Below are 14,547 nucleotides of genomic sequence, written 5' to 3'. Positions count from 1 at the left end.
TATTCTCCCATAGGAATCAATGGGATATCAGGCAGCAGCGAGCATGATCTTTCGCTGCTTTCAGACTCCCATTGATTCCTATGGCATTCGCTGTCTCCAGAGCGGCAGATTGAAAAGCAGGTACGCTGGGCCGGAATAGTGGCGAGCGTACCTTTTAGATATTTGTTAACTAGCAAAAGTAGTCAGATAGTACCGAATTTGCATTCGGAACATCTGTAATGATGTAAGCATCTATCTGTGTCGGACTGAGACCAGCGGATCGTATGTTACGTCACAAATTTCTACTTTTGCCGGTCTGTAGGCTTTGATAAATAAGGGGAATCAGGCTCTCCACAATTACGCTGCGGAATTCCAGCGTATTTGCGGTTGACGGCTTGATAAATCCTTCAATGTTAAAATCAGTTCCAGAGCAGCAACGTATTACTGAGACCTAGCTGAACACATCTGGCGAGCCAATCACAAGATACATATGTGTCTAGTTATTTCCCAATAATGCATTGTTGCTCCTTAGCCAACCAAGTTATAACAAGAAAAAGAAGGATATTTGATAATAAAAGTTAAAACAGAATAAATAAAATTGCATGCTCAATGGACCATGAACGTTTAATTGTATGTATCTTTAGCTGTTCTTTAGCCTGCTGTGGTCTGTTATGCAGCTATGGGGCTCTAGTATATTTTATTTTTATAATATATTTATTTTTTTCTTGCTTCTTCTCAGAAAGAGAAACTGCGTTTTTATGCTACATAAGGTGCTTTATTTCCCTGTAAAAAAGGATAGAATCGAGCTGAACAACAAATAATAATTGGAACTTTTGTTCCAGAAGGATGCACTGGAGCGACTTATGTGAAGATTGCCCTCTAATTCACTATCAGCCTGTAGAGATAGCCTGATTCTGAAAAACAAAGGATGCTGTAGTACTGCACAGAGACCTCTTTTATTGATTGCTGATATAACTGGCCTGTTGTAAAGGATGATGTAATGCTCATCAAGTTACTGAAGAAAGTGACCTTCAGAGAGATCAGATGACGGAGCAAGAGAGAGAGCTAACCCGTTACCTTGCTTCTTGCTAAATTGGCTATATCCTTACACTCACTTTGCAGGCACAGAAACAGCTATCATGCTTAACCCAATAAAAAGGGATCTGCCTAGAAATGAAATGAGAGATGCTACATATATACGTCTAAAAGCTGCATTACGCAGCACCAAGGGATTAAGCTGGCAAGCCACAAGAAGGATAGCCTGGCTTTTGGTTGTCTTCAGTAAATATGAGCACTGAATATATAAGTAGATTAAGAAGTGTTTTTTTGTTGTTGTTTTTTTGTTGTATTTTGATGTGGTTTAATATTGAGAAATGCATGATGTGCATCTGTATGATGACACAGAAGTTTTGGTGTGTACATGCTAATGCAGTAATAAATTATCGGCTAGATTTAGAGTTTGGCGGCCAAAGGCGTTAGCTACGCGTGCTTTTTTTCCCCTGCACCTTTTAAATACCGCTGGTATTTAGAGTTCACAGAATGGCTGGGTTTTCAGTGCGTTAGGCTCCAAAAAGGGAGCGTAGAGCATAATTTACCGCCACTGCAACTCTCGATACCAGCGGTGCTTACGGACGCGGCCAGCTTAAAAAACGTGCTCGTGCACGATTCCCCCATAGGAAACAATAGGGCTGTTTGAACTGAAAAAAAAACTAACACCTGCAAAAAAGCCGCGTTCAGCTCTTAACGCAGCCCCATTGTTTTCTATGGGGAAACACTTCCTACGTCTGCACCTAACACTCTAACATGTACCCCGAGTCTAAACACCCCTTACCTTACACTTATTAACCCCTAATCTGCCGCCCCCGCTATCGCTCACACCTGCATATTTTTTTTAACCCCTAATCTGCCGCTCCGTAAACCGCCGCTACCTACATTATCCCTGTGTACCACTAATCTGCTGCCCCTAACACCGCCGACCCCTATATTATATTTATTAACCCCTAATCTGCCCCCCACAACGTCGCCTCCACCTGCCTACACTTATTAACCCCTAATCTGCCGAGCGGACCGCACCGCTACTATAATAAAGTTATTAACTCCTAATCCGCCTCACTCCCGCCTCAATAACACTATAATAAATAGTATTAACCCCTAATCTGCCCTCCCTAACATCGCCGACACCTAACTTCAAGTATTAACCCCTAATCTGCCGATCGGAGCTCACCGCTACTCTAATAAATTTTTTAACCCCTAAAGCTAAGTCTAACCCTAACACTAACACCCCCCTAAGTTAATTTAAAATATAATTTATAATTTAAATCTAACGAAAAAAATTAACTCTTATTAAATAAATTATTCCTATTTAAATCTAAATACTTACCTGTAAAATAAACCCTAATATAGCTACAATATAAATTATAATTATATCTTAGCTATTTTAGGATTAATATTTATTTTACAGGCAACTTTGTAATTATTTTAACCAGGTACAATAGCTAAAATAGTTAAAATAATTACAAAATTACCTGTAAAATAAATCCTAACCTAAGTTACAATTAAACCTAACACTACACTATCAATAAATTAATTAAATACAATACCTACAAATAACTACAATGAAATAAACTAACTAAAGTACAAAAAATAAAAAAGAACTAAGTTACAAAAAATAAAAAAATATTTACAAACATTAGAAAAATATTACAACAATTTTAAACTAATTACACCTACTCTAAGCCCCCTAATAAAATAACAAAGACCCCCAAAATAAAAAAATGCCCTACCCTATTCTAAAATAAAAAAGTACAAAGCTCTTTTACCTTACCAGCCCTGAAAAGGGCCCTTTGCGGGGCATGCCCCAAAGAATTCAGCTCCTTTGCCTGTAAAAAAAAACATACAATACCCCCCCCCAACATTACAACCCACCACCCACATACCCCTAATCTAACCCAAACCCCCCTTAAATAAACCTAACACTAAGCCCCTGAAGATCTTCCTACCTTGTCTTCACCTCACCGGGTCTCGATCTGTCCAGAAGAGGGTCCGAAGTCTTGATCCAAGCCCAAGCGGGGGGCTGAAGAGTGACGTCCATCCTCGGGCTGAAGTCTGGATCCAAGCGGCGGCTGAAGAACTCCATCATCTGGCTGAAGTCGGAAGTCCATCATCGGGATGAAGTCTTCTATCAAGCCGCATCTTCAATCTTCTTTCTTCCGGAGCGGAGCGGAGCCATCTTCTTCCAAGCCGACGCGGAACATCCTCTTCAACCGACGCCTACTAGCCGAATGACGGTTCCTTTAAATGACGTCATCCAAGATGGCGTCCCTCGAATTCCGATTGGCTGATAGGATTCTATCAGCCAATAGGAATTAAGGTAGGAATATTCTGATTGGCTGATGGAATCAGCCAATCAGATTCAAGTTCAATCCGATTGGCTGATTGGATCAGCCAATCAGATTGAGCTCGCATTCTATTGGCTGTTCCGATCAGCCAATAGAATGCAAGCTCAATCTGATTGGCTGATTGGATCAGCCAATTGGATTGAACTTGAATCTGATTGGCTGATTCCATCAGCCAATCAGAATATTCCTACCTTAATTCCGATTGGCTGATAGAATCCTATCAGCCAATCGGAATTCGAGGGACGCCATCTTGGATGACGTCATTTAAATGAACCGTCATTCGGCTAGTAGGCGTCGGTTGAAGAGGATGTTCCGCGTCGGCTTGGAAGAAGATGGCTCCGCTCCGGAAGAAAGAAGATTGAAGATGCGGCTTGATAGAAGACTTCATCCCGATGATGGACTTCCGACTTCAGCCCGATGATGGAGTTCTTCAGCCGCCGCTTGGATCCAAACTTCAGCCCGAGGATGGACGTCACTCTTCAGCCCCCTGCTTGGGCTTGGATCAAGATTTCGGACCCTCTTCTGGACAGATCGGGACCCGGTGAGGTGAAGACAAGGTAGTAAGATCTTCAGGGGCTTAGTGTTAGGTTTATTTAAGGGGGGTTTGGGTTAGATTAGGGGTATGTGGGTGGTGGGTTGTAATGTTGGGGGGGTATTGTATGGTTTTTTTTACAGGCAAAAGAGCTGAATTCTTTGGGGCATGCCCCGCAAAGGGCCCTTTTCAGGGCTGTAAGGTAAAAGAGCTTTGTACTTTTTTATTTTAGAATAGGGTAGGGCATTTTTTTATTTTGGGGGTCTTTGTTATTTTATTAGGGGGCTTAGAGTAGGTGTAATTAGTTTAAAATTGTTGTAATATTTTTCTAATGTTTGTAAATATTTTTTTATTTTTTGTAACTTAGTTCTTTTTTATTTTTTGTACTTTAGTTAGTTTATTTCATTGTAGTTATTTGTAGGTATTGTATTTAATTAATTTATTGATAGTGTAGTGTTCGGTTTAATTGTAGATAATTGTAGGTATTGTATTTAATTAATTTATTGATAGTGTAGTGTTAGGTTTAATTGTAACTTAGGTTAGGATTTATTTTACAGGTAATTTTGTAATTATTTTAACTAGGTAACTATTAAATAGTTCTTAACTATTTAATAGCTATTGTACCTGGTTAAAATAATTACAAAGTTGCCTGTAAAATAAATATTAATCCTAAAATAGCTAAGATATAATTATAATTATATTTTATATTGTAGCTATATTAGGGTTTATTTTACAGGTAAGTATTTAGATTTAAATAGGAATAATTTATTTAATAAGAGTTAATTTATTTCATTAGATTTAAATTATATTTAACTTAGGGGGGTGTTAGTGTTAGGGTTAGACTTAGCTTTAGGGGTTAAAAAATTTATTAGAGTAGCGGTGAGCTCCAATCGGCAGATTAGGGGTTAATACTTGAAGTTAGGTGTCGGCGATGTTAGGGAGGGCAGATTAGGGGTTAATACTATTTATTATAGGGTTATTGAGGCGGGAGTGAGGCGGATTAGGGGTTAATAACTTTATTATAGTAGCGGTGCGGTCCGCTCGGCAGATTAGGGGTTAATAAGTTTAGGCAGGTGGAGGCGACGTTGTGGGGGGCAGATTAGGGGTTAATAAATATAATATAGGGGTCGGCGGTGTTAGGGGCAGCAGATTAGGGGTACATAGGGATAACGTAGTTGGCGGCGGCGTACGGAGCGGCAGATTAGGGGTTAAAACATTTAAATAGAGTGGCGGCGATGTGGGGGGACCTCGGTTTAGGGGTACATAGGTAGTTTATGGGTGTTAGTGTACTTTAGAGCACAGTAGTTAAGAGCTTTATGAACCGGCGTTAGCCCAGAAAGCTCTTAACTACTGACTTTTTTCTGCGGCTGGAGTTTTGTCGTTAGATTTCTAACGCTCACTTCAGCCAAGACTCTAAATACCGGCGTTAGGAAGATCCCATTGAAAAGATAGGATACGCAAATGGCGTAGGGGGATCTGCGGTATGGAAAAGTCGCGGCTGGAAAGTGAGCGTTAGACTCTTTAATGACTGGCTCCAAATACCAGAGGGCGGTAAAAACCAGCGTTAGGAGCCTCTAACGCTGGTTTTCACGGCTACCGCCCAACTCTAAATATAGGCCTATGTTTTTTATAGCATTTAAAGGGACATTCCAGTCATAGAGGAATTACATATTTGAATAGAAACATATTTACAGTATACATGTATTGGCAAAAATGTTTCTAGTAAAAGTTATCACTGTTTTAGTGTAAGCATTTTTCTTGTCACATGCACGCAGCTGGATATTCTCAGTGTTTTAAATACTGCAGCTGCCCAGAGCACCAGTGGGGCTTACATCATGTCATCAATTAATAAATTGAGTCTTTACCGGATGGTACAAGCATCTTAGGCTCTCCGAGCAAGTGCTGTGTTTAAAATGATGGTGCACGGTGCACACCTAAGTACACTTTTGAAACCGCTATAGCTTTTATTAGAACCATTTTTGCTAATACATCTATATTACAAAAATGCTTCTTTTCAAAACTGAAATGCATCCATGTGGAATCCAATTTTGCCTGTAATGTCCCTTTATTTATTACATGAATGTTCTTTGGAAACTATAAATTAAACATATAGGCCTAGATTTAACTCACTTCTGAAGAAGATAGGTACCCACCTTTTATAACATTCACAAGTTACTTTTTTATAATCAATAGAGCAGCCTCGTAACTCTCGGCGCATAGAACTAGCTCAACTGTGAAGGTCACATGCTTCACAAAAATTCCTTCAAAACTCTACTGAAAAAAACAAACAAAAACATCTTCTATTAAACAGTTCTTTTTTACGGGAGACAAACCCCATCAGCTTTGAAATAGTGAAACACAACTGGAAGATGAGATCTTCATATGAGCAATAGAGTCCTTATAAAGTCTACATGGTTAGCATTCGTGTAGGTGAAAAATCCTCTCCACGCCCCCAGTACGCAAACAGTCATTCTCTAGTTTGTGTAGGCGATGTCTCTGGAACGTCTTCCATTCTATCCAGCAAGACTAATTTTCTATTACAAAACCAACATTCAAATATTTTAAACTTTATAAGTATTTTTGAACCTATTTCAGACGTTGTTGCTGTAATTATTGTTTTCCCACCTGTACAAGGTATCCTGGATTGGACACAATGCAACTCTAGGTAATAGCAGGAAGACCCAATAGTGAATCTGTAGGAAATATGGGTGAAGTGAATTTCAGACCTGGTCTCACATTGACTTTAGCCTTTAGCAACCTCAGAAGCTTATGTGGCTCTAGCCCAATGTTAAGTTTGTGCACTAGGCAGGACTTGCCTGTGACTGATGGCTACTAGCCAATGCTGTTTAGATCTCCAGACATTTCCTGCTCAGGTGTAGCTCCTCAGTGCATTTAACCCCTTAGTTAGGGTTAAAACATAGTTATCAAGCAGTTTTTGTGTAATGATAATAAAATGCTCTAACAAATTAGAATTTGGATATTGCATTATCTTGTTCTTTTAAATAATTCAATATAATAGGTAATCTAATGCCAGAAATTACTGAGACTCCTTCTATGTCTTGCTAAAGGCTGCAACCACAGAAATCATCTCCCCGGCTCTCTCTTGCTACTGTGACAGTTTCACATCATTCATATCTGTCAACTTGAGCAATACAAGTAGCTAGTTATTATACTTCATCTTGGAATACAAACAGAATGTTCTCTTCTAAACACATTCTTTTCTATGAAGCTCACTTTCTCTTTCTTGTGTGAAGTCTATGCATGTTATATCATCTATTGTCATCTTGAGTAATCTTTTAATCTTTTTGCAGCTTAGGTTTCTGTATTTTCCTTTTTCTTTTTAATGTCATTAAAGGGACAGAAAATGTAAACGTTTTCTCATCATATATCTTTAGATTAATTATTTAAAGGAACAACTATATTTATATAATAGTCAAAATCCCTTATTTCTTTGTCAATATTACCTATTATTATCAGTCTTGGAAAGGATCTCACGGCCACCAATAGCCCAAACTTGTTATAGTGCACTCTCCCAGTTTTAACGCTCATGTGCAGTACTTACCTTCAAGGTAGCAGAGCAGCTTAAACAGTAATTACTGTTTTCATTGCTTTGCCGGCTGAAATGTAAGTACTGCACATGCACTGGTGAACATGAAGGACTCTATAAAAAGTGAGTTAGGGAGGATGGTCATTTTCTGGTTGGCTGTTAAAGCCAGAAGCAACTTAGAAGAAAATGATCTTCTGTTCGTGTCACGTAACAATCCTCGCTTGGTGCCGAGTGGGAGGGGAGAAGTGAGGCAGGTGGGCTGGTGAGGGGGGCCATACACTACAGAAAAAAATAACTAAAATATATATGTGTGTGTGTGTATATATATATATATATATATATATATAAAACAGAAAAATAAAAAAAAGAATTTGTTACTGGCAACCTATATGGCAGAGAGCAGTAGGGGGGGTAGAGTTTTAGCAGGAGTATCAGGGAGGTGGGAGGGTGAGGAGGGATCTACTCTACAGAAATCTTAAAAGAAAAGAAAAACCCTAAGCTGCATACTGGCAGACTGTCTACCAGTACTTTAGATGGCGTTGACCAGTGTGTGTGTGGGGGGGCAGATAGGGATCAGGGTGTGAAAGGTGGTAGGTAGGAGGATATTCCCTACACTAGAGCATATATTAACTGTACAAGCTAACTTATTAAGCAAACTGCTTAACTCCTTCACTGCGGGTTGCGCAACTGCAATTAGTGGCCTTCTATTTGCCAAAAACCAATGGCAAATCCATGCATGTCTGCTATTTCTAAACAAAGGGGATCCCAGGGAAACTTTTACAACCATTTGTCTTATGACTGCAGTAGTTGTGTATAAATAATTTAAGTGAGAAACCCAACGTTTGGATATATGATTGTATTTAGTGGCCAGATAATGGCATCAAATATTCCAAAATGGGCCTAGATCAATACCTTGGGTATAAATAGATTCATAGGTAAATAAGAAAAAACAAAGACGCCATTTCTTTTTAAACAGAGTGATAGCAAAAAAGGCTAAAAATTCTCTGGTGCTTTAGCCAAGTTAACAACATAATACACCTGCTGACTTCAGATGTATCCCTTTTATACTTTTCTTTAACCTCTTAAAGATTTTACCTCTTGTGATAAAGAATAAATATAAATATATATATATATAAAAAAAAAGGTTCTGGTATAATTAAACTGCTCAAACTTAAGTGAGAATATAATTTGAAATGAATGATTACATGAAATCAGTAATGACATTTAGTTTTTGTGTTATGCTAAGCAATGATTTACTCTAATCAATGATAATTAGTAGGGATGCACCCAAATTTCGGCCGCAGAAAGTTTCGGCGAAAATGGCATTTTTGGCTATTTCGTTTTTCGTTTTTTTTGCCTGTTATTTTCGGTAAAATTATTGTGTAGCATGTTTAAAATTTGATGCTAGCCTAGAGCTGCTGTTTAAATTTATTACTTGACTTACTGTTCTGCATATAATGAGTTTTCTAAGACTATACTTTATTTGGATAATTAGTAAAAAAAAAAAACCTGTTAAATATGATTCTGTTACATAGAACTAAATGAAGAATAATACAGTATATTGATATTTATAATTATTTTAAATAGGGATGCACCAAAATTTTGGTCGCAGAAACATTTTGGCCAAAAATTGAATTTTTTGCCTTTTATTTTTTTTTTCTTGGTAAAATTATTGTGTAGCATATTATTGTTTTAAGATATTTTTGTCCAATTTCAGTGTGTTACTTTCAATAAAAGTGTGGGGTTTTTTTTATTGGCTCTAATTATGCAAAAAAAAAAAAAAAAAAACAATTTGAAAAAAATTTGAAAAAATACATTTTCGGTAACCGTTTCGGTTTTCGGCCAAGTGCATCCCGGATTTTCGGATTCGGTTTCGGTCCAGAATTTCCATTTCGGTGCATCACTAAATTAGTATGGCCAGTAGATTTTGAAATAAAAGTGGAAATCAGCATGTATATAATATATATATCACAGCATTATCCCCTGCAGTGTACTCAGATAAAATGTGTTCTCATCTGGGGGGGGGGGTCTCCCTTCCTATCCCGGGAGCCCCACCGCACTACACCTGGGGAAGGAAACTCCTTTCTCCTTTGCCATTTCTGCCTGAGGACAGAACTCACAGTAACATCAGCATGTTAACTAATGATGCAGAAAAACAAGGAAGTTCCTACAGAACATAGTGCAGTTTTGTGTTTATGGGAAGTGCAGATATGCACCAGCATGTTTGCTTAAAACTAAGAGGTGGAGAACAGGGCTGGGAAGTAACGGTTTGATAACCGCTGCTTGATAAATCGTGACTGTAGGATCACTTGTGCGAACCGGCAGTCATAGTGGAGAAAAGGGCTGGATAAATCTATCCCTAAAAGTTAGTTCCCAAATTAGGACTAAGCTACTCGTTATTGGAAGGTTTAATTACAAATCATAATGGTTGCCAAACCTTGTGCTTTACAAGTGCTCTCTGTTCTTTTTTGCCCATCTATCATATTCCTTGTTGTCTTCCATACTTGCATAATCTTTCATTATTCTCAGTATTATTTCCCACTTTCTACTTACACCCCACCATCTCTGGACTTTGGAATGCCTTTGACCCTAAACAGCTTCCTGTTTCACTCAACCCTCTCAGATTTCCCATCACTATTCTTTTCTGGTGCCCTTAAAATACAACAGTATGCTTAATAAAAGCCCTATACAAAGGTTTATTCATAACATTTAGCTGCCACCTACGCTGCCAGAAACAAACTTGACATTCCAAGCATTTATAGCACTGAGATTAGGCGAGAAAGTCATGTTTCAAACAAACTTTCTCTGCAAACAAATTTACTTAATCCTTATACGTCTTTTTAACCTCTCCAAGCATGTTTGTAGAAACTGTCATAAACCTAGATTTATGTTCTTCTTGCAGAATTACATTCTTTTTTATTGATTAGTTTTGTATTTAAAAATCTTGAGGTTTTATGCTTCATTTTATTTTTTCCCACATATCTATACTATAATTGCGTTTGTAACGCGTCCGTAGTTGCGCACGTATCCTTAAAGGAATGTTGGCTGCGCGAGGCAGCCAAAAGAATATTGGCTGCACGCGCAGCCAAAAAGATCCACCTGGATGCAGCGTAGGCAAACCCGAAGCCTTAAAAAAAAAAAACATGCATCCGCCCACACTAAATAATGAAAAAACACGCAACCGCCCACAAGAAATAAATAAAAAACCACGTAACCGCCCACACGAAATATAACAAAAAAAAACGAAATTCCCGCACAATGTATTAACAAACACCTAAACCGCAAACCCCCACATCGCAAAATAATAAAGTAATTAACCCCTAATCTGCAAATCACATAATTAAAATATTAACCTCTAAACCACCAACCCACCACATCGCAAACAAACCTAATTAACCTATTAGCCCCTGAACTGCCAAAACCCCACATCGCAATAAACCTAATTAACCTATTAACCCCTAAACTGCCAAACCCCCACATCGCAATAAATCTAACCTATTAACCCCTAAACCGCCAAATCCCCCACAATGCAAATAACTAATTTAATTACTAAGCCCCCCCAGCCTAGCACCCCCTAAATTAACCCCAATACTAAGTTACACTTAAATAAAAACTAACATTAAATTACAAAATAAAATAAAATCTAAAGTTACAACAAATAAAAAAATCCCTAATCCCTATGAAAATAAAAAAGCCCCCCCCGCAAAAACAAACAACCACCACCTAATCTAAACTACCAATAGCCCTTAAAAGGGCCTTTTGTAGGGCATTGCCCTTAGTTAAACAGCTCTTTTATATTTAAAAAATACTAAGTTCCCCTAACAGTAAACCCCCCCCCACCTACCAAACCCACCAAAAATAACACAAAAAAACCCTAAACTACCCATTGCCCCTAAAGGGGCATTTGTATGGGTGTTGTCCTTAAAAGGGCATTCAGCTCTTTTACTGCCCTTAAAAGGGCAATCAGCTCTTTTACAGTCCATTAAATCCCTAATCTTAAAAATAAATTCCTAAAACTAATCCACAAATAGGTACTCACTGTTCCTGAAGTACCGCAGAGAAGGTCTTCTTCCAAGCAGCTCCATCATCTTCTATCTTCATCCGGAGCGAAGGCGACACAGAGTGGAGGTGCGGAGCTGGCTTCCCCCATGCACGGATCCTCAGCGGTGGTCTTGAGCGGCAGCGGTCCTCATCGGCGTGGAGGCTCCTCTTCATGCGATCGTCCGTCGCACACTGAAGATTAAATGCAAGGTATCCCATATTTATTTGGGTATCTTGCGTTCCTATTGGCTGAAGTTTTTAAATCGGCCAATAGGATGAGAGCTACTGAATTCTTATTGGCTGATTTGATTAGCCAATAGGATTTCAGAAGCTCTAATCCTATTGGCTAATTTAAACATTTCAGCCAATAGGAATGCAAGGTACCCCAAATTGAATGCGGTACCTTGCATTCAATTTTCAGTGTGCGACGAATATCGGATGAAGAGGAGCCTCCACCCCAATATTTTTTAAGATAATGACAAATTGTAATGTGATAGATACACTCACATTTGGTAGAGCGCCCCTAGTGGTGCAGAAGGAGCAAGCTGGGATCTGTTCAGCAATCTGTAAATGATGTAAGCAAAAAACCAAGCCAATATGGCTTAGTATTGTTTGGGCAAGTGAGGTGAGGCGTGATAAAAATTGCACTCACATTTAGTAGAGCACCTCCCTTGCATTAGAGGCAAACTGGGATCAAACAGTCACCCAGCAGACTGATACCCGGTGTAGCAGGAACTCCCAGTAATCCAGGATGATATATAGGATAGTAATAATGTACGGCAGAAGGTGGTAAGTATATAAAAACTTACTTTATTAAGATATATAAAATACTAGCAACGCGTTTCTCAGCCAACCGGTGGCTGTTTCATCAGGCTTAATACAATAGGTAATAAACATTTGCTATATATGCCATACAAAATATCCTATACAATGATCAACATCTGAAGTGGGTGTTACCTAATTAGACATGTCATGTCGTGATTTGGTGATAGAGGCAAAGTTCTATAAACTACAATTTACTATTTTTCTAATAAACCCCAGTGAAGTGTTAGTGTTTTCTTAGTGTGAAATATAAAATGGGTTTTGGGTCTCTGGGGTTTAGTATTTGATGACTGCAGTAGTAGTAATTAAATAATTTTAGTGAGAAACCCAAAGATTGTGAAAAAGTTTATGATTTTTTAAATATGATCGCATTTAGCAGGTTGGGTTGCCAGGTGTCCAGTATTTTAGCAGGCTGTCCAGTAAAATCTAAATAAAAATACTTGACATCTAAATGTTTTATTTCCCTGTGTGGCATACCTATAATGACAATCTGGCCTGTAAGGGGTTACTTGAGGACTGGAGTTGTGAAACAGTGGTGTAGAGATTAAAAACATGGATGGAAGTGATGTATTAAATTTACTACATCGCTAAGATGCCTTTAATTAGACAAGAAGCATTCATATCCTTTCCATTGCCTGCTGTTGAGAGGATTTTCATGTAAAGGCTTGAAATCCACTGAAATAAAGATATTGCTTGAAATCTATAAATAAGTCTACAAGTACTAATGCAGAAACAGACAATGGGTTTTTTATTGTGTGTTTTCATATAGTAGCTTTAATAAAAATGTGAATTTAAATATTTGATTGCTATTTAACTATTCATTTTCTTGTACAACTCATGATACTATGTATAGCTTTGACGTGTTGTGAAAACCTTACAATAAACTAGTTTACACATTTAGGTTAAACATGTCATTTGAATGATATCATAAGCTGTAATTAGATTTGTAATGTGTCAGTTGTGACAAAATCCCAATTTAATATCTTGTTTCTTGCTCTACTATATCATTTTTTCATTTTCTCAACATTCTGTGTAAAATATTTAAAGAACTATCTGAGCTTGTTGTACCCCCTTGTGGTGTGAGGTAGCATACGTTGTGTTTATTCAGAACTAAACATAGAAACAAGTTTTCTGTGTATCTTTATGACATAAACAAATCTTCAGTTGTATAAAATAGTAATAATCTGCTGTAAACCTAACTTTAAAGTGCATTTATTTATTATTATTATTATTTTTTATAGTTTCATGAAGAAGCTGGATCTTCCTCTTTTTCAAACACAAACTGATGGCAGGTAAGCACTATATTTGGCATTAAAGGGACAGTCTAGTCAAAATTAAACTTTCATGATTCAGATAGGGCATGTAATTTTAAACAACTTTCCAATTTACATCTATTATCTAATTTGCTAAATTCTTTAGATATCCCTTGTTGAAGAAATAGCAATGCACATGTGTGAGCCAATCACATGAGGCCTCTATGTGCCGCAACCAATAAGCAGCTACTGAGCATATCTAGATATGCTTTTCAGCAAGTGATATCAAGAGAATGAAGCAAATTAGATAATAGAAGTAAATTAGAAAGTTGTTTAAAATGACATGCTCTTTCTAAATCACGAAAGAAAAAAATGTGGGTTTCATGTCCCTTTAAGCACTGATATAAAAAAAATAGTGTAGCTGTCTGTACATTTAAAACATTTCAATTAGAGTTATTTGTATTCTTTAAAAATTTAAAATAACTGAACATGCCTCCTACTACAAGTTTTTTGCCACAAGAGTAGGCAAATATAAATCACATGTCATACACTAAAATCTGTCCTGAAATAGTTTCTACAATGCTATGCATGAAAGCAGGTCAGGTCAGATGACTGTTGATCTGATGATTAGCGATTGCAAGAGCTATGAAGTGTGAATGCAGGAGCCCACTCACACTTTCACTATCTCTTGTGTGCGTGTTTCAGTAGTTTACTAGAGATCTGGTGGAATCTATCAGTAGTCATTATTTGCTTGTGGTATATACTGTCAGAGAGGAGGTGGGAGAGAGGTAGAGAGAGATATGAAGGGAGATTAAGTGGGGAGTTACTGAGACAACGAGGAAAGAGAATATATGTTTATTATACAAATTGTCTACGTTAACTTGTTGTTTCGTATTTGATAAAAAAGGCCTTCTCATAACTGGCATATTATTTTTGTTTTGAAGGAGTGTAGAAAACTGTTAAACAAATTTAGGT

The 14,547-nt window shown here is 37.7% G+C and overlaps 1 protein-coding gene across 5 annotated transcripts in view; it reads left to right on the top strand.

Moving 5' to 3' along the window:
• Positions 1-14,547, top strand: part of ATXN1 (ataxin 1) — a 759,530-nt gene that overhangs the window by 511,817 nt on the left and 233,166 nt on the right. For all 5 annotated transcript variants that reach the window (XM_053714766.1, XM_053714770.1, XM_053714767.1 and 2 more), the window contains one exon: positions 13,561-13,611. The gene's annotated coding sequence lies outside the window, so the exon portion shown is untranslated. The remainder of the gene's footprint in view (positions 1-13,560; positions 13,612-14,547) is intronic.

This window comes from Bombina bombina, chromosome 5 (genome assembly GCF_027579735.1).
Source record: "Bombina bombina isolate aBomBom1 chromosome 5, aBomBom1.pri, whole genome shotgun sequence".
Classification (NCBI taxonomy): Eukaryota; Metazoa; Chordata; class Amphibia; order Anura; family Bombinatoridae; genus Bombina; species Bombina bombina.
The sequence above is the reverse complement of the archived record's forward strand: the minus strand, read 5'-3'. Positions and strand labels throughout refer to the sequence as shown.